Genomic DNA, 19,325 nt, shown 5'->3' on the forward strand with positions numbered 1-19,325 from the left:
CAACATGTTAACCTATATAACAAACACCTTAATTTTCTTATAAAAACACATTTAGTATATTATAATATTCTGACCACTTAGATTATTTCCTGACCCCTAAAGCTATGAAAATCTGTTAACATCACAGGTTCTATTACCTACTGTACACAACTCGTTTTATTGAAAGTTGAAGTAATGAAGTACTTTTGTACTTTTTGTCTTTTCCCACATACATGAGTGTGCATGTCAGTGACTACATTATGGAGAAGAGAGGGAATTCTCATTCAGTAGTGAAAAAAATTTTTAAGCAAATTAATTAAACTGAAAAGTAATGTAAAAAAAAAAAAAAAAAAATGTGATGCAATGCACATAACTTGTAATGTGTTACCCCCACACTGATTAAGATTAATAAATGCTGGAATTTTTTTTTTTTTTTTTAAAGCTTAGAAATTATGTAACATTCAGATGGCAAACCAACAAACTGAGACAACTCAGACAGCAGCTAGACAGTGATAATAGAGACTGACAGTAAATTATTACAGGAGAGAGATCGGGAAACGTTGCAAGCTGGACTCGAACCTTTGTCACCCCCATGAGCACCGCAGCTGATCTTGTCTGATTATATGTATAATCGCAGCACCGCAACTTTTTCCTGATTTCAAAGACATCGCTGAACTCCAGAATCATGAATCAAGTGGTGTTGAACAACAAAGATTCACTAAAATGTATATTTCCCTGACTTGAATATATATAATACTGTATGCTGTATAAACACGATAACACGTTATAGATAGGACTATACATAACATAAATTACTAACTATAATGGTTAGTTTGAGTTTATTTGTCAGGGAAGTGCCCTAGGAGAGAAGCACATATTCTCGAGTCGTCTCTTGAGAGTGTTGGCCCACTCATATTTGGCACAGAGCGGTCCAATCCATTATGTCACATCGGCCTGTGTATTGAGAAAGCACAACATACTAGCCAATATTTGAGCTATTAGCATAGATATAGCCTTCAGGGACACGACCAGATCAGATACTGTGTTGCAATTTATTTGAAGCGAATAAAACGCGGCTCCTGGAGTCTGGCTGAGATTGAGCTGAGAAAGAATGACTACATTTAAGCAGCAGTGTGCAGTTATGTCTCTATACACAAAATGACCTTTACAGAATAGGACTAGTATATGTCTCGTAAAATATCCCTTAGATAAAAATCCACTTTATTCTCCCTCCTTCTTATTCAGGGGCATTTCTATTTGCACTTTGTGATCAAGAGTTGTATAATGGCATAAATCACAGTCTCTTACAGACCTGTCGCCCTGAAATCACACTGAACTTACATTCTTTGTAATTGGACCCCTTTAAGGTGAATAGAGGTCTTTGCAATGCTTAGCTTTCACTTTACTAATTAATTTAACAACAACTGGAGCGGCATATAGTTTCTAATAATGCACAAGTTGGATTTTGTATCTGCTGCACCCATCAGTATTAGAGAGAAATACAAAATACAACATAAATACAAAAAATAGAGATGTTTTTCTCATTACAAATTATGTTAACAGTGTAAGTTAAAAGTTTATTTGAAAAAATCAAATGAATTGTAGCAAATTTTTTACATTTGTTTATCTCCTCTTTAAAGCTGTGCTCTAGTCTAGTTATTGATCTATTTGACTTTATACACTGTTTAATGTTTTTTTAGGATGGTAAAGGAAATATATAAATACAAAATCAAGAATTATGAGTCAACAGCATAGTTCAGATTATTATTATGATGTGTGTTGTGCTGATTTATGTAACCTGACCCATTTCGATGACTAATTTTTATTATATAATATTTATAGATATATTTCCATTATTTTTATAATTATTAATAACAATGACATTTTTTACATATTATATGATAAATGAATACAAATAAATAAATATATTTATAATTATTATTATTATTATTATTAACCCCACCTCAGATCTTTAACCATAAGCTAGTGTAGGAAATAGAGTACAAATGCTTAATTTACACAAAAATAAAAAAGAAGAACTGTCACATAAACACCCTCAAGAGCTTCTTTGTGAATGTTTATGATGGCATCTCTAAGTATTTTTGAAGTTAGAATTATATATGAATCACACTTATTGTAATAGCATGCAGAGATTTCTCAAACCCTGATCTCTTTGAGTCCCACTTAAACCTGAGGGAGCAAAGCCGCTTAGCAAGCCAAAAATGTATACACAATAATATGCACTGAATAACTTGAATGGGTTTAAGAAGGTAAAGCCAAGGCACTGATATTATATTAAAATGTGTCTTGAAGCATTTCAAATGATTTAGCACGCTGCATTTATCGTAGGCATGCTCTCCATAATGGATTTTCTCTCAGCACAAGGGTGGAATAAATTTGGAGTATGCATCTGAAAAACAAAATAACTTATGATTCATTTCATTTCATGATTAGTGATGTCCTTACCAGTTCTCATCATGTAAGAGCAATAAGCGTCAAGAAAAAAATAGCTGTTTGCACATTCAGAAAACTTGTAAGGGTGAGACTTTTTTTGTCCTAGCTAGTGTTATGCTAGCATGTGTAATGTAGTTTTGAATGTTTTTAATTGTTGTCACTGCCTGCTACACTTCCATCAACAGTATTGTTTCCATTGGTCAGTTATAAAAATAGCCCCACCCCAAACTCGCACCATTGGCTGAGCCAATGTTGCTGTTGTCAGGCCTGTTCAAACAAATGGAGAAAGTTCTGATAGTGACACAGAGACAATTTTTTTTACACATTTGAGAGGATATACAAATCACAAATTACTTACAGTTGTCTCTACATATTAAACAGTGAATGTATTTTAACATTTAAAATGACACTCTTGACCTAAAAGTTGAAAATAACCTGAAAAATATCTCTATAATATCTCTATAAATATTTCTATAGGGATATTTTACTCCAAAATGTAAATTCTGTCAGGTTTTACTCACCCATGTCATTCCAAGCCTTTTTGACTTTCTTCTGTTGAACACAAAAGATATTTTGAAAGATATCTATATATTTTTTCCATCAAATATTATAAAATTCCATACAGAAATTGCATGTTTGGGTGAATTGTCACTTTAATGCCTCGTATTACAGCTAACAGTTCCAGTAAGTTTTACTAGTATCAGCCTTATCATTTTAAACCTTTGACCGTTTATGCTGCTAAACTAAACAGAAATAATTAATTTGCATTATCATTCCCAACCCGAGCAGAAAGGAAACCTCTACATTTGTACATCTGTATTTGGACAATGTTGTGTTGAGACTGGTTGAATTCTATAAAAGTGTCGCTGCAAATTAAATAAAATTCATGGAGCTTTTGCAAATGCGCTATTGTATCTAAGCAACAGCATTTGTATGCGCTGTTCAGTGAAGGTTGAGTTTAAGGTTAATGGTGCGGTATAGACTTTCCCTGCGTGTCTGCCGTTATCAGCCTCGTGTGCTAAAAGTCAACCGGAACTTGGAGATTTAATGGGAATTCTTGCTCTTCTTCCTTCCCTTAATGACACATGCATCATTCTGTCACATGATCAATGCAAATATGTATATGCCCTTTAGAGGTGAGATAGAAAGCCAAATAGAGAGAGAAGGACAAATTAGGAAGTGGGAGTTTTAGGGCTTGTGAAAGAATTGATTATGTGATGCTGAACGTTGAGGTGCGATAGGAAATTTTACTATTGGTAAGATACATTGAACTAGGATCGAAATGAAGTAGTGACACAGTAAAAGCAAAAGGTGCTGTATGTGCTTGACATTAGCACCCGCCACAACCCACCAAAGTTGTTTAGCTTACGTGTATTCACGTAAACACAGTCAGTTATGTTTTAAGTGAACGTAAACAGTTGAGAAAGAAAATGCATGTGTAACAGTATAATGGATCCATATGTCAGGTCTTAAAGCCTAATTTACCTGCTGCCAAAATATCCAAATGGCAGTTTTTCCCCATGGTATGGAATACGGATGTCAGAATTGTGGCCAGTGAAAATGCTGAGTGGCCAATAACCTTGGAAAACCATTAGCCACAATGGCTTGTGAGCAAAAAAGTTAATGTCAAGCCCTGCCCCGTACAGTAGTTACTCATCAGTGGGTAGGCTTGGGTATCGAGTATCGAGTATTGATTGGAACCGGGACTAGCTTTGCGATTTTCCCGGAATCGTTCAAAAGTTTAAATTTCGATTCCTAGTTTTGATTCACAGTCCGCCGACCGGAAGAAGAAACCGCTGAACCCCAACGAAGAAGCGTCCACCGGAAGTGTTGGCATAACCGAGCGAAGCAACTCGAGAGTCGAAAATGCTGCATTCACATCAGACGTGAATAGCGCATCAAATTCACGCCCACCGCGTGTAGTTATATGCTTGAACACTTTGAATCCATTTGCGTGTCAAGAGCGAAATTGACGCGCGTAAAAAACAAAAGTTTGAAGCGAAATTTACGCAATTAGTTTGCATTGACTTAAGGCGAGACACGGCAGGCAAACACATGATTTTTCATGCAGTGATCAGTTTTGAGATTTTGGGCTAGTTTACTCCTTCAATATGTGTTCTTTCAAGCTGCTATAAAGAAAACGTTGAAAATATACATTAAGATGTTTATTTTATTACATTTTGTTTACTTGCGGCAGTAAGTTTCTCCCGAATTTACCAAGAAGTTAGCATTCCAACGCGTCATGCCGCGTTCCGTCTGTTTACTGAAGTCTGTCTTGAGCGGTATCGCTGTAAAGCTCTGAGTCTCCTGCCAAACGCTATCAGTAACCAATCGTGAATGTCCAAAGGGTGATTTAAAGCTAATGACGAAATCTCATTGGCTACTGCTGGTTTCTGCTAACGTGATTCGCTCAGACGCATCACGTAGTGTACTCTGCCAATGTTAATTCATTGAGTTACTGCAGTTATAGGCCTTATATGCCTGCCATGTTATTAAATAATCAGTTTTCTTGAGCTTGAAATATAAAATATTATTATTACTAAGGGCCTGAGCATTTATTCTGTTTTTGAGCAATGTTTTCCAATAGAAATGTATTAAATTCCCTACTTAAATCTTTAAATGCCTTTTTCTCAAAATGAGTTTTTTTGTCATTCTCCAGTAGAAACATCTCAGCCTATGTAGCACCTATGCACACCAAACTTTCCAGTTATACACTTAGCAGTATGCTGAAGATATTTTCAGAGGGATTTGTTAATAAATCATTCCTGGCTTGATGTAACATTTTAATAAAAAAAAATATGGCGAAAATCGATTTTTTAAGGCTATGGACAGTATATTTTGATTTCCTAGGTAATGAAAGCATATATCCTCAAATCCCTCTGAACTTTTTTTTTTCCATCTTGTGTGTAAACAAAATGAAAAAAGAATTTTGCACCTGGCTTTATCATATGTTCAGATCTATCTACCGAAAATATATGCAAAATCGTGCATATTTAATGAGATAATGCCTAATTTGCATAATTAGACATACAAATTTCAAAAACTTGTAATACAATTTTTTTATATATATACTTGTGTAAGTAATCAAATGAGGAAGTTTCATGGTGATATCTATTATTTTAAAATGTTTCCCTATTCACCTAGTGTCTCGCCTTAACATTGAAATCACTCGCGCCAGATGCTCTATTCGCCTCTGGTGTGAACGCAGCATCAAACCAAGGGCAGGCATGGATATGGTTCAAAAGTGCTCTCGACGCCGTTCAGAGCACAGGTTATTTCGCTGGTTGCTCTCTCCTCGCCAGATGACGAAGGTTTTACAAGTTGTTTCCTATTGTTTATTTGCTATTCTGCACCAGGTTAGCCCATCAGTGGGAGCACGGTAACATGTTTAAGTACCTGCAGCCAGTGGCGTAGGTTTGATTTTGAAATTGGTGGGGACGGGAACACCAATGTATACATATATTTTAAGTTTTGATCGAAATTATTGCTAGGGATATATCAGTTTCACTGGATATTGGTAGGGACACGTCCCTAGCGTCCCTACTAAATTCTACGCCCCTGCCTGCAGCATCATACACTCATGTGTAAAAGTGTTTTCATGAGGTTTTCAAAAATAAAGCTTCATAGATTTGTTGATATTTATATTGTAGTTGAAAAAGGTCCGACTATTTCCTTCAGAAAGACCGTTGGTTAGCTAGCTCATTTAAAATATCCTAAACTTTTTTGACCCTGCCTCTTAAAAGAATCGGAATCGAGAATCAGGAACCGGAATCGAAACAAGGAATCGGGATCGGAATCGTTCCAATTCAAACGATACCCAACCCTATCAGTGGGCATAAGTTGTTTGTTGTCAGGATTGTCATTTATACATCATTATTTAATTTTTCCTGTTTATTTACTTTCTTTTCTGTCAATTTAATTGAATTAGTAAAATTAATTAAAGGAACCCTACTATGCCGTTTTACAAAGTCTTGATTTTGTTTTTTGGGGTCTACTAGAATCGGTCTTCATGCTTGAATATTCAATTCATTTTTCACATATTTTACGTTGTTGCAGCACCTCTCTTTCCAGTCTGTCAATTTCTGTCTCTATGAAGCGCAATGTGCTCTGATTGGACAGCTGGACCAGTGTGTTGTGATTGGCCAACTGCTTTGAGCATGTTTCGGAAACGTCCCTTACCATAACCACGACTTTTAACACACTACTAACGCAACTCAACCAGTCCTTGTCCCCTTTTTATGCGTATGCCTTGAGCTGAAATTAAAAGAGGAATACTGTGTCCATGGAACATGGGTTATTTATATTTGATTGGCTATTGATCTACACATGCTCCATGATGGATGATAAGTTAAGAAAGCTTGTGATGGCAGCATCTGACAAATCCCACAGAGAGGTAACAAAGCGGAGACATGAACAGAGAACACAGGAAACTAATGATGACCATTGATCACCAGCCAGTAACATCAGCTCTGACACCTGCCATGTGCACAGGGCACAGGATAGATAGACCAGTGAGGAAAAGCGATGATAAGAAAAAAAAAAAACAAGTGCACATTTCTTGTGTTGCAAGTGACTGAACAAGCGCTCTATGGTGGATTTCATTAATCTCTTCATGCAAAACTAACACAGTTGGATTTCAAAGTGATAATAAAACGAGTAATTATCCACACACTGATGTTATAGCTTCACATTTGTTCAACAAATACCTCTCAGGTCTTTATTGAGGTGGAAATTCCACACTTGCTGAATAAAATTTGCAACAATAACGTCAGTCTGTAGGTATTTAATTCTGAGACCGGGAGACGTATGAATTTTAGCAGCACAGCTCGTTGCATGTGTATTGTGTACACTTTTCTATCATTTTTCCATGATGATAATAGCGGTCTCAATGCTGTCTATGGTGCTGGTTATTTTAAACTTATCCATTAAAAGCTGAAGGACAATGAGGCCACAACTTTTACAGCAATTACTGCAACAATTTCCCCAAAATGTCCTGCACAAATTATGGCAGATTAGTGTGAGTAGACAGAAAGAGAGGCAGAGAGACAGACCCGAATGTATTCTCAGTATTTGTCTGTATAAACAGGCAGAATACATGACACTTTGTCTGTGGTGTTTTGGATTGAAACTATAAGCATTTATCAGCATATACTAGTTATATATCATTTATTGCTTCATGAAACGTGGCTCCTTTTTAACTACCTGTAACAATTTATTATTGTAAGGTTCAGTGTAATAGTCAGGGGCAAGACAAGTTGTCAGGTTTTAAGAAGCAGAAATTCATTCTTTTGACAACAAGTATTCCATTCAGTGTGCTCATTTTTATATGAAGGGTACACCAAGGCTAAAGGCCACTATTAAGTAAAGTGTGTGTGTTTGTGTGTGTGTGGGGCAATATCCAAAATCCTTGTCCTTCTGGCGACGGAAAACCGCGCTAATAAATCATTCGAAATCTTTTTTTTTTTTAAATCAAAAAATGCAGAAGTTTTCTGTGATGGGTAGGTTTAGGGGTAGAGTTAGTGTAAAGAGGTAGAATATACAGTTTGTACTGTATACAAATAATTGACTATGGAATGTCCCCATAAAACATTATACCCAACATACGTACATGTGTGTGTTATAGTTATATTATTATTATTGAAAAAATAACTTTTTTTAACTATTTCTATTAGGTGTATGTATGAAATATAAAATGTGTACTGTACATCATTTACATTTCTGTATATTTTTGTAGAATTGACACACACATATCTATTATGTCATGATGATTGTTATACATATAATTGTATAGTACATATTCAAATGAAATATATACATGTATATAATATGTGTATAACAATCACCACACACAAATACACTGTGTACATTTGTATGCACTTTTATTATAAAACTTAGAGCTACAGTGTTTTTTACATTGTGATTGTTAGTGTGTATCCTTGGCAACAAATCCATTTCCACTCACTTACAGACACAATTTATTGCAGCACAGGCATTTTGTATCTTCCTCTGCCGTAGGCCTACTGCAATTCATTTTGGTGGAATTTTTGTTAGCAAACAGGGCAGTATAACGATAATAATTGGCTTTTGCCCTCGTGTCTTCATGCCCTGGATCTCACAGAATCGCCTGCGAAAACATTTTGTTGCTTGGCTTTTCGATTCAAAAGTAATTGAATAAGTTAATAGAATGGACACCGTACAACCAAAAGTCCATTTTTGCTATTAATTGAGCCATACTGCGTTTTGTGCTTTAGGCACCGACGAGAGCGTGGGGCTGTTGGAGGGTTCACTGAAGGACTGGCAGATTGAATATGTGCGAGTCAATGTAATCAGTAGGAGCTCATAGGTGAGTGTGTATGATTCTTCAGCGAGTAGCTTAATAAGAGCTCGTTATCGTCTCACCGCAGGACCGATAACGGGTCCACAGGGACATGCTAATTAAAAGTGAGGTTTTCTGGGGATGAATTGGACCATGGCTGAACTATCACCAAAGTTCAGCCGGGAAACAATGCATTGGAAACTCTCATTATACTCTCTTTGTCCTGTCCCTTTGTCCATTCTGATCTTTTCAGCATCACCAAATTGCTGCTGGAATTCGTGAATGTGTCATAAAGGACGTTGTTTGAAATTCCTCTATATTTCCGTTGGAAACCAGTCAAATTGAATTTCCAAATGACCCCTGAGACGGTCGGCAGTGTTCTGTGTGTCTTTGCGCACTTGGTGGCAGTAGAGACTCACAGCAGGAAAAGTGACGTCCCACTCAACCCTTTTACATTTTATTTCCCTCTATCATCCAAGGATTACGCTCAAATGATGTTTTTTATGATGGATTAGCACCACAAAGTGTGTTGCTGTGCTTTAGAGCAGTTTGTTTGTGGCTAATCAGCATTGACGGTGTTGTTGTCGTTGTCCCTCACCCCATAAACCATCCTCAAACATAACCAGTGGTCACGAACAATAGTTCCTTATTGATTAGAAAATCAGAATAACTCCCCCCTCGGATAAGAAGGGCTTAAAAAGCAATTAATGTCAATATAGCTTGAATCTGAACAAGCAGAAAGCATGTGTGCTGTGGCAGAATACATGAAAGATGTTCCACGTGTCCTCTGTGTGGAGTATTTGATCAGCGTGCCGTATCCAAGGTGCGAAGGGAGGGATACAGCAGGGAATGTGCCACGCTGTCAATCATTAAAGCCTCCAAACCTGTTGTCAAGCAGAAATCAAAGCCCCCGGCTTCATATTCATCTTAACACGGGTGCTTTTAAAGAGATTTAGAGAACCATAAAGTCAACTGGCTGAAGTGACAAGTAGCATATTAGCTGAAAGTGCCGCAGTAGGTGTCAGATATGCAAAGATTTCTCCCACGCGGTACAGTAACATGCACGAGCGACAGTCGGTAACACACCGCATGCTTATTTCACTGTGAGTGTGCCATTGATGGCTTGGGCAGGGGCTATTCATACACAAACCATTTCTCTTCTCGCTAAAATTGATTTAATGACAACATCTGCTGGCCACAATCGATGGTGCAGAAAGCAGCGTGCATTATGAAGAAGAGAGAACAGATAATAGAGGATCACTATGTCATTTCCATCCCACTGACAACATCCTTGAAATTAAATCCATTCTAATAGAGCAGGAGGGGGGATCCGGGAGATGCGTTCTGCAGAAAGTTCCATAATGAAACTCATCATTACAAACTGAATGGATGCTTTATTATTCCGGCGCTCCAGCGTGACTGTGTAAGAGCAGTTGTAAATTACAGGCATAATTTCATTTTGTGATTTGTGTGCAGATTCTGTTTATTTCCTGTACTGGTGTTTGTGGGTAACCTGCTAACTTGTTTGTGTTAACAGTGTTTGTGTTAATGGTGAATGAAGCTCTCTGAATGCACATTCACTCTCGTTTTTCAACAAAAAAAAGATTGTTTCAGACAGCATAAAATGACTTCATTGGATTTCAGTGTTTGGCAAGCTACTCAAACATGTTGCTAGCTAAACTATCAATGACTCTAAGCAAAGTAACTAAGCTAAGCTGAAGGCTATCAGAGAATGTAGTCAGTTACGCTGCATGGTTACATGGTAAAAGTAGCTTACTTAATACACTTAATATACAGTATGCATAATGTACTTTATATTATAAGATTTTTGTATTTTTTTGAAATAAACCTTGTATGCTCACCAAGGCTGCATTTTTAAATGAAATGCAGTAAAAACAGTTGGTATGCTATTAGTCGTTTAAAAAAATATATTTAAAAGAATCACATGATGAAAGTTATGGGGATTGTAAGGTCAGTTTTGCTTTCCCGATCCAAATACAAACCAAAAATCAGACTCAAGCTCTCTTTAATATAGAATGAGCCTCAGTGTTTCAGAGCCTGGAGTGGAGAGTGTTTCTCATGTCATTTATCAGGCCTTCTGCGCTCGCTGCAACAGCTGGCTAATGTTTAATTAAACGTCTTGGTGGAATATAACACGGAATACTCTGCACTCTGTCAGCACTCAGCTCTCCGGCTTTCGCATATTGGCTCCTGTTGTCTGCCGTGCCTCGGTATGGGATAATGCGATCTTGCAGGATACAGCAGCGAGGGTTCATTAGGGCCACGGCAGAGCACAGGTGCTGCACCGGAGAACGCTGGAAGATGACTGTGATGCTGAGATAGAAGCTGACACCGGAGTCCTTTTGGATGCAGGCGTGTGCATGCGAGTGAGCGTGTGTGTTGATCTGGTCAGATTTTATTTTGTGGACACGGCCAGATCCTGTGGTTCTCACAGCTAGAGCTGGCAGTTTCTCCCCAGCACAGATGTTTGAGCTCTATATGGTCATCTTGTGCCATACAGAATATTCTAGTACCGTGTGGATAAGGTGGTATGACTGATCCACGGGGTTATTGTTTGGGAAGGGTGGACATGTCTGGATATTGAGGTGAAATGCCAGTGGAAATGGCAGCTGGAACGCAGTAAACAAGAATTCCCCACCAACGCAGTTGTACACGGGAGTAAATCATGTAAAGCCTCAGTTTTATAAGAAATAAGTTTGGGTTGGTGTGCAAAGAATGAAGTTCTCTGGGGTTTTTTTTTGTTGATGTGTTGACGCATTTCCCATTGAACTAAAGATAGGGCGGGACATATTGAAATGCTTGTCATTTATAAGTCTTTAGTTAAAAGAATCATGAATATGATTTGCTGCTTGTTAATGAGGCAGGTGGTAGTAGGGCAGTGGTTCTCAATCAGAGGGCCAGGACCCACTAGGGGGTTTGTTCACAAACTCCAAGAGTGCCTCAATTACTTAAATTAATTTAAAGTAAGATGAAACAAGCTTTAAAACAAGCTAAAATAAAAAGCAAGATGTAAGCTGACATCCTATTTCTTATTTTAATTCATGCCCTCAACAACTGTCATTTTTGTTACAACCAAACCCTTATGAGGGAATTTAAAGTGTAATTTACAGACCTGGATAATCGACATGGACAAAATGCCACAAAACCCCTATTTTGAGAACATTATAATGTTAAGATGTTTCTTTGTTTCCTCGACAATTAGTATCTGCAATATTTTCGGGCAACATTGTTTTGATCATTCCTCACATGTTTCTTCTTTATTTTGACTTGTCATCTGATATATGTGTCATTATTTATCTCATATTCAGTGAAATCAAGATGAAAGTGAAACCAGGTTTCCTCTGCATAGTAAAAAACAAATGCCATTTTCTAGTGTTATTTTGGCTAATGCCACCAACCTCCTCCTCAAGCTGAGACCATCACGGCTTTCAAGAAGACGCAGCACTTCCGCAAGCACTTAACCACACTATAATCTTAAACCAGTACTTGCGCACACATGCACACACACATGTTGGATTTCCTTGTTTTATGGGGAATTTCCATTGACATGCTTTTATTCTGTACAAACTGTATATTCTATCCCCTACCACTAACATTCTGTATGTTGTATTGTGGGGACCGACAATCTTGTCCCCACAACGTAGGGTTTACCAGGACCACACACACACACACACACACACACACATGGAAATCTTCTTTTTCTTCTCTGCATTTCTCCTCTTCTCTAGCTTCATCTAATAAACCTGAAATTGCCCAACTGAGCAAACTAGCATTGTTGGTCACCAGATTGCTGGTCCACCAGTAAGACCAGCACTAACCCAGCTCTAACCAGCGTAAACAAGCCTGTACCAGCAACATGGAATGCATGCTGGTTTATGCTGGATTTTTCAGCAGGGTGTAGATTACGAATATTGTTGGCGATGGAACTAATTGCTTTTGTTCCTCTGTTGTAAGTAGCTTTGCTATTTGCATTAATGTAAATGTAAAGTACTACAAACGAGACTTTCTCTGGCTGGATTTGGCTTTATATATGCTGCATAAAAATAACCATGTTTGAGCATTCATATATGTGACCTTTATCCAATTCTTGCTGTCTGGTTAGGTTGACACCCAGCCTACTCCTCAGCCATCATACCACAGTAATTAGTGTAATAGAGTCATAGTTTATTCTCAGAGCTGTGACAGTGTAAAAGGCATCTTCATGCAGACTGTGAGGAACCTATAATAAAAAGCTCTATGGTCTCGGGCTCGCTGTAACCCAGCAAAGCTGTGAAAATACCCCCAGGAGAGTGCAGAATTAGTCTCTCAGTGATTTCAGCGAAATTCGTGAATTATTTGTGAAAGTTTGACGAGCTGTGAGACTGCTAAGTTTCTTTGGTCTCACCATTGATTGCTTGGGCCTGTTGTACTGTCAACATGTGACACATGCAAAAGAGTTTCAGTCTATTGCATCATGTTGTTAGGACATGCTGTTTTGATATGACTCAAATGGACATCTTAAAGTTTATTTTCTTTGTTTGTGTGTGGATTTGCTATATTTCTCATACACCTCACAGGAAACTTGTTTGCACTGGCTTTGATATTTTTGTGTCAAAGTTGAAGAAAGTGCGACAGCGTCTGTGTTATGCTTTTGATTACCAGAAAAATGTAATTTCTCATTTAGTAAAATACACATACAGTGGACGCCTATGGAGCATAAGTAAATCATTCTGGTGGGATTAAAAGCTAAAATGTGAAGCTTGTATTTCTTTTTAAGGGGTGGTATAATGCCCTTTTCACAAGATGTAAAATAAGTCTTTGATGTCTCCAGAGTGTGTATGTGAAGTTTTATCTCAAAATACCTCACAGATATTTTTATATAGCATGTTAAAATTGTCACTTTTTGAGGGTGAGCAAAAACGCACCGTATTTGTGTCTGTCCCTTTAAATGCAAATGAGCTGTTGCCCTCCGCACAGGGGGCGGAGCTACAACAGCTTGTGTCCTTTTACCTCACACAGACATGCAACGAAAATTTCAAAAACTTTTAGCCTTTTGTGTTCAAACCGGAGTCTGACAAAGATGGAGAGACTCAAGAAGAAGTGACAACGTAGAATGCAACAGGACATTTCTGAATGGTTAGTTGATGAATTTATGTAGCTTATGTGTAGTTATCTTCTAGTCATTGATTAGCATATTCTGTCATGATAATCTATAAATCACGTTCCCGGGGGGCGGGGTTTATGTAAATTTAAGGGTTTGTGATGTCACTAACCCGGGAGAAATGTTGTGTAATCTCTATCAGCCGTTTGTTGTAGTCCTTAAAAAGCAATTTCTTTCAAATAAATCTCTCTCGTTGCTTTGAACTTTGAGCGTCGCAACTTTGCAGATGTTGTTTATGCTCAAACAGCAACATTACACACTAACTAAAGTTAGTCCCAAACGTGGGTTCGTGGAAAAACGCCCATGTTAATAAGCTGCCATTTGGCGCACAATGGGCCGGAGGGATCGTAGGCTGAATTTGGATGACAAATGCCCACAGACTTGTAGAAGAGTGGGCCTTTATTAATAACCCCCCTATTCACGGATCCTTACCCACTTGCCACGGAATAGTGGTTTTTCGGACACCTCTAGTGGGCGACAGAGAGCATATTGCCCCATGAACGACAATTTCGGTGCCTGATTTCGGTGCCTGACTTAATTAGGCACACACGCACACACACACACGCACAGTCTCTTCTGTCTCGCATGCGCGCTCTTGATCGCAAGGTTTGGCTGCATTTCACGTGTAAAATTACGCGTCAGAACGCCCTCTGGGTGTGCCGATAGTCTGAATCCATATAGAATCAAGCCAATTCATTGGCTGATGGCGCGGGCGCCGCCTCGACGCACTTACATCGTCATATTATGTTGGCGCGCGCGCGCCATCTGCTCCTCAGATTTCTTTGCCGAAAAAGGAAGCTGGTCGGCAGTGCAAGGAGCTTGGCAGCGTCTCGTTCCCTATTGAGAGAACATAGGTTACACCAGTAACCAGAGATGTTCTTTTTCATAGGTTCACTCAACGCTGCGTAGCTAAGAAGCAGTGGATTTGTAGGCTGCTGTATCACGTGCCGTTTGAACTGACGCGCTACAGCGATCTGTCACATTTCAAAGAGCCAAAACGTTATTTATTGTGTGAATCTCGTAAAAATATTGACAGAATCGGACAGCTGTGGATTTGTTCCATATCAAAAGTAACCTTGTCTGTCGGTGTCAGTGTCCTCTTTGTCCGCGATTTTTCTCTGCGTGAGAAAATGGATGTGTGGCGTACGTGAGAGCGTGTGAAAAGGGTCAATTGCGTCTCACGGTCAATGCGTGAGAGTTGGCAGCTCTGCCTGCTAGTAATCTCTATTAATCTCCAGTATTATTACATTGTTTGATACAATATTGTTTTATTTGATATTATGTAAATGTGAATTTTTATTTTATATTGGTTTTATTATTATTGTATTTATATTGTTTAAAGATTTAAGTTAATATTGTGTCCAGTTTGGCCCTGTAAATAAAAGGGTATTATTTTTTGATAAAGTGTGTGCGGTTTCGTTTTCTTAAGTACCGTTTCAAGAACCGTTTAAGCACTGGAACCGTTTAAAAAATACCGAGTAGGTACTGGTATCGGATAAAACCCAACCGATACCCAACCCTAGCAGCAACGTATTAATTTTTTGTGATGTCCCACTGGGTCCTACGGACACCAAAATTGTATCTCGTTTAGACCGGGACGAGACCTTTACTTTGAGACCACCCACGGCCCCTTGGGCCCCCGGGGGCCAGAGATGTAGATGAAAATACACATTTATCTAAGCGAAAACTCGACGGATCCGGCCGTGGCTGGGCTCTCTGGAACCGTCTAGTTGAGCTGAAAAGAATGGTAAAAATGAATTTTGGCCGTGTTTTCGCGGAGATATTAGCCGAAAACCGTCGGGCACGCTTCAAAATGGCGCCCGCTGATGACGTCACGATCTCGGGAACAAAATCGCTCATATCTCTGGAACGCGAAGACCCAGAGAGCTCAAATTCGGGTGAGGAGGTCCCACGGGGGCCCTTACTCGAACCAGGGCGGTGGCGGACCGCGGGGACACGTCACGGGGTCAAAAAGGTCAAACCAACGGAACGCGCGACCGTACGGAGACGGAAGGTCGCAGGAGCCCGAAACTCGGCGAGTTCCGTCGTCTGGTGGCCCCGAGTCGGGCCCCCGAGTTTGAGGGTCCTAGCCGCTTGCCAAGCGTTTAAAGTCCGGACGAGTGTACGGCTGAAAACGGGCCTGTTTCTGAGAGATGGATCAAAACTGAAAAAAAAAAAAATTCTCAGGCCCTAGGCCCGGGCCCTTTCGGTACGTCGCTCAGGACGGGCCCAGGGTTCACCATGCAGAGTTTGGGGCCCCTGGGACATTTCTATCAAAATCCCACTCGCCCATAAAATGAATGTATTCGCCGTAGTGGTTTCGCGGACGCCGCTTCAAAAGGGCCGACCGACTAGGGGGCGCCGTTTTCCGACTCGCCACGGCCCCCTGATAATGGGTTATTGGACAAATAGTGGCTTTGTGGGATGATCCCACGTAGCATTTATTCCATTGTACCAAATATAGGCTTCGCGGACCCGGCTTAGTTCCCGAGATACACCAGGTCCATTTTTGACCGGGCATAACTCAGGAACCAAGCCGACTTTGGGCTCCATACTCTGGGGTCATGGGGGTCATTGGAGCTCCAAGTCGGCGTGGTTTCCGAGATACACCCGGTCAAAGCTGGACAGGAAGTGGCCGTATCTCGGAACCGGAAGGACCTAGGAGCTGGGGACAGTGGGGTCTGAAGGGGACCCATGGGCCCTCCCCACACCCGGAGTTTGGAGCTCAAACTCGGCTTGGTTCCCGAGATACTCCCGGTCAAAGCTGGACATGAAGTTGCCGTATCTTGGAACCGGAAGGACCTAGGAGCTGGGGACGGTGGGGACTGAAGAAGACCCATGGGCCCTCGCCACACCCGGAGTTTGGAGCTCAAACTCGGCTTGGTTCCCGAGATACACCCGGTCAAAGCTGGACAGGAAGTGGCCGTATCTCAGAACCGGAAGGACCTAGAAGCTGGGGACGGTGGGGTCTGATGGGACCCAATGGGCCCTCCTCACACCCGGAGTTTGGAGCTCCAACTCGGCTCCACCCCCAAGATACACCCGCTTATACATAAGGGTCTTTTGGACAAAACGGTCAATATCTCGGAAATGACGAGTCCCAGCGGATCGTCCTTTGGGGTGGTGAGTGGCCCCTAGGGGCCCTCTCAGACCCCAGAGTCCCGAGCCTCTGGGACCCTTCCTTCTGAAGTGCACCCTTTCCTGTTGGGCCCCGTATCTCGGACCGTGGGGGAGCTAGAAGCACGGGCTAGGGCGCGTTGGAGAGGGCCCCTGGGGACCTTACTCTGACCCGAGTTTGGTGCCTCTAGGCGGCTTATAGCCGTTCAAAGTTCGGGCCTATGGAGGGTGGGATTGTGTCCGATTGCAGCTTATTGAATGAAGGGCGGGTTAGCATTTTACAAAAATAGTGGGTTATTGGACAAATAGTGGCTTTGTGGACAGTGGACCGGGAGTGGGTGGGGGGGGGGGGGGGGGGGGAGTAAACGCCTGCCAAAAATTTCGGGGGGTCCGAGTCCCAACGGCCCAAGGACGAAATGGACGCTTTTTATTTTTATGGACTAGCTAGAGTTAGAAAAGTGAAATCATTATCAACCACCCTTTAAAAACCTAAATGAGTTACAAAAGTGACAGGGTTGAGCGTCGATTAGGTTGGTGATCATGACCATTTTGATGGAATAATATATAAATTAAAATAATTAAATTCAATGATGAGTGTCTTTCATTTCCGTATTGAAATTCAGCATGATTGCAAGTGCGCTATTGGTTTTTATACAACAGTTCAATAAACAAGAAGTTAATATTGAGTAACTTTATATACATAATATAGCCAGTCAGGGGAGTCAGCCATTTGCACAGAACACACGTTTGCCTTTTAAAAATGTGAGACACAGGGCAGTGGAATGGAAAAAAGCAAGGTCTAGAGATGCATCTTTCAAAAGATGCAAGGCATGAGCACAATGGTCAAAGACGTCAATCTTGCACGTTTACAATTAACAATTGCAGCACATGTTGTATACAAAAAGGCTTTGTCTATTACTTCTCAGAGCAAAACTAGTGCAGTGCCTGAATGACTCAATGTTTTTAATCGAATCTGTGCATGAATGATGGATATGACTCGCTCACTTGTTTCGTTCCTGAATGAATAACAAGCCATTCAAACCGAATGCGTTTTTGCACTGAAAAATGCAAGCAAGCAGTGTAATGGAAAAAAATGCATGGTGCATCGAGATGCATTTTCTTAAAAAGAAAGTTGAAATTGAACAGTCAAACATGTCCGTTTAGTACGTGTCATATAGGAAAACAATGTAAAAGTAGTGCAGGAGATGTGTAACAGTAGAAGTAGTGTGCTTGAGCAAATCGCTACAAATGATCCATTGACTGTCACTTGTTGCCACCTACTGCCATAACGATATAACAATGAAGTCACTGAAAATCCCCAACACCCATGGCAGTACATTGCCTCTTGAACTTGAGAGCTTTGGTAAAACGTTTTACCAAACCGAATGAGTTCAAAGAAAGACATTATTTTCTGTGGTAATCAATAGCATAGGGTCCATTAAATGTACAAAATACACAAGAAAAGTGCTGCCTTCTTGCATTGCCCAATTGAGGGACCCGTGTAAATATTTACTAGTAGCATGGTGGACAAAATCACTGAAAAAAACAACAACTCTATAATGCTCCCTGTACGCAGGGATCTATATTTACACACTGTAACACACCCTCTCTTGCATTAATGGAGATAAAAAGCCCTCTATGAAATGTAAATACGGGATGTCATTATGAGGATAGAGTTTGTTTTCTCCTACTTTGCATTCTGTTGAGGTGCCACTTTACCAGGGTCCCATTGAAAGCGGTGACAGAGGAGGTGCGTCTCGTCTTCTTTTGCTTCCCTCAGCCCACTCTGACTCTTTCTCTCTCTCTTTTCCTCTCTTTCTCCCTCTCTTTTCCTTCCTTTCTTCATGAATATTTCACATTACTGTGAGTGTGTGTGACAGATTATGCATCATGGGTTTTAATTGATCCCTCTGGGGTGGCTTCAGAGTGTTTTGGGGATTTAAGAACAGCAAAGTTTGAACCCGACACTGATTCTAGGAGCCCTTGAACACAGTGTACCTATCTCGCAATGCACTACATATTTGCATCTCTGTGTTCTGCCAGAATAGTTAAATAATTCAGCTTAAAAATGGCCATATGTTAAGCGCCTGAAGAACTATGCGGTGCAAGGTTGTCTTAAGTGGGTGTGTATGTGTCTTTACTCCCCTTCGTTGAACTTCTTTCTTTTGATGTTATTATCAAGCTGTCACGTTTCTTTACCTTGCGATTTAGCCAGTAATGCATCTGAAGACAATAATGTAGGTTTCATAATTGCATCAATAATGTCTGTCTGTCTGTCTAGCACATTTGTTATTTCAA

General features: G+C 40.1%; 1 protein-coding gene across 1 annotated transcript in view; it reads left to right on the plus strand.

The window, feature by feature from the left end:
• ntm (neurotrimin) overlaps positions 1 to 19,325 on the plus strand; it is a 379,368-nt gene that overhangs the window by 184,671 nt on the left and 175,372 nt on the right. The gene's annotated exons all lie outside the window — the stretch shown is intronic.

The sequence above is a fragment of the Rhinichthys klamathensis genome, unplaced genomic scaffold, assembly GCF_029890125.1.
Source record: "Rhinichthys klamathensis goyatoka isolate OS25496 unplaced genomic scaffold, OSU_Roscu_1.1 h1tg000585l_1, whole genome shotgun sequence".
NCBI classification, from domain to species: domain Eukaryota; kingdom Metazoa; phylum Chordata; class Actinopteri; order Cypriniformes; family Leuciscidae; genus Rhinichthys; species Rhinichthys klamathensis.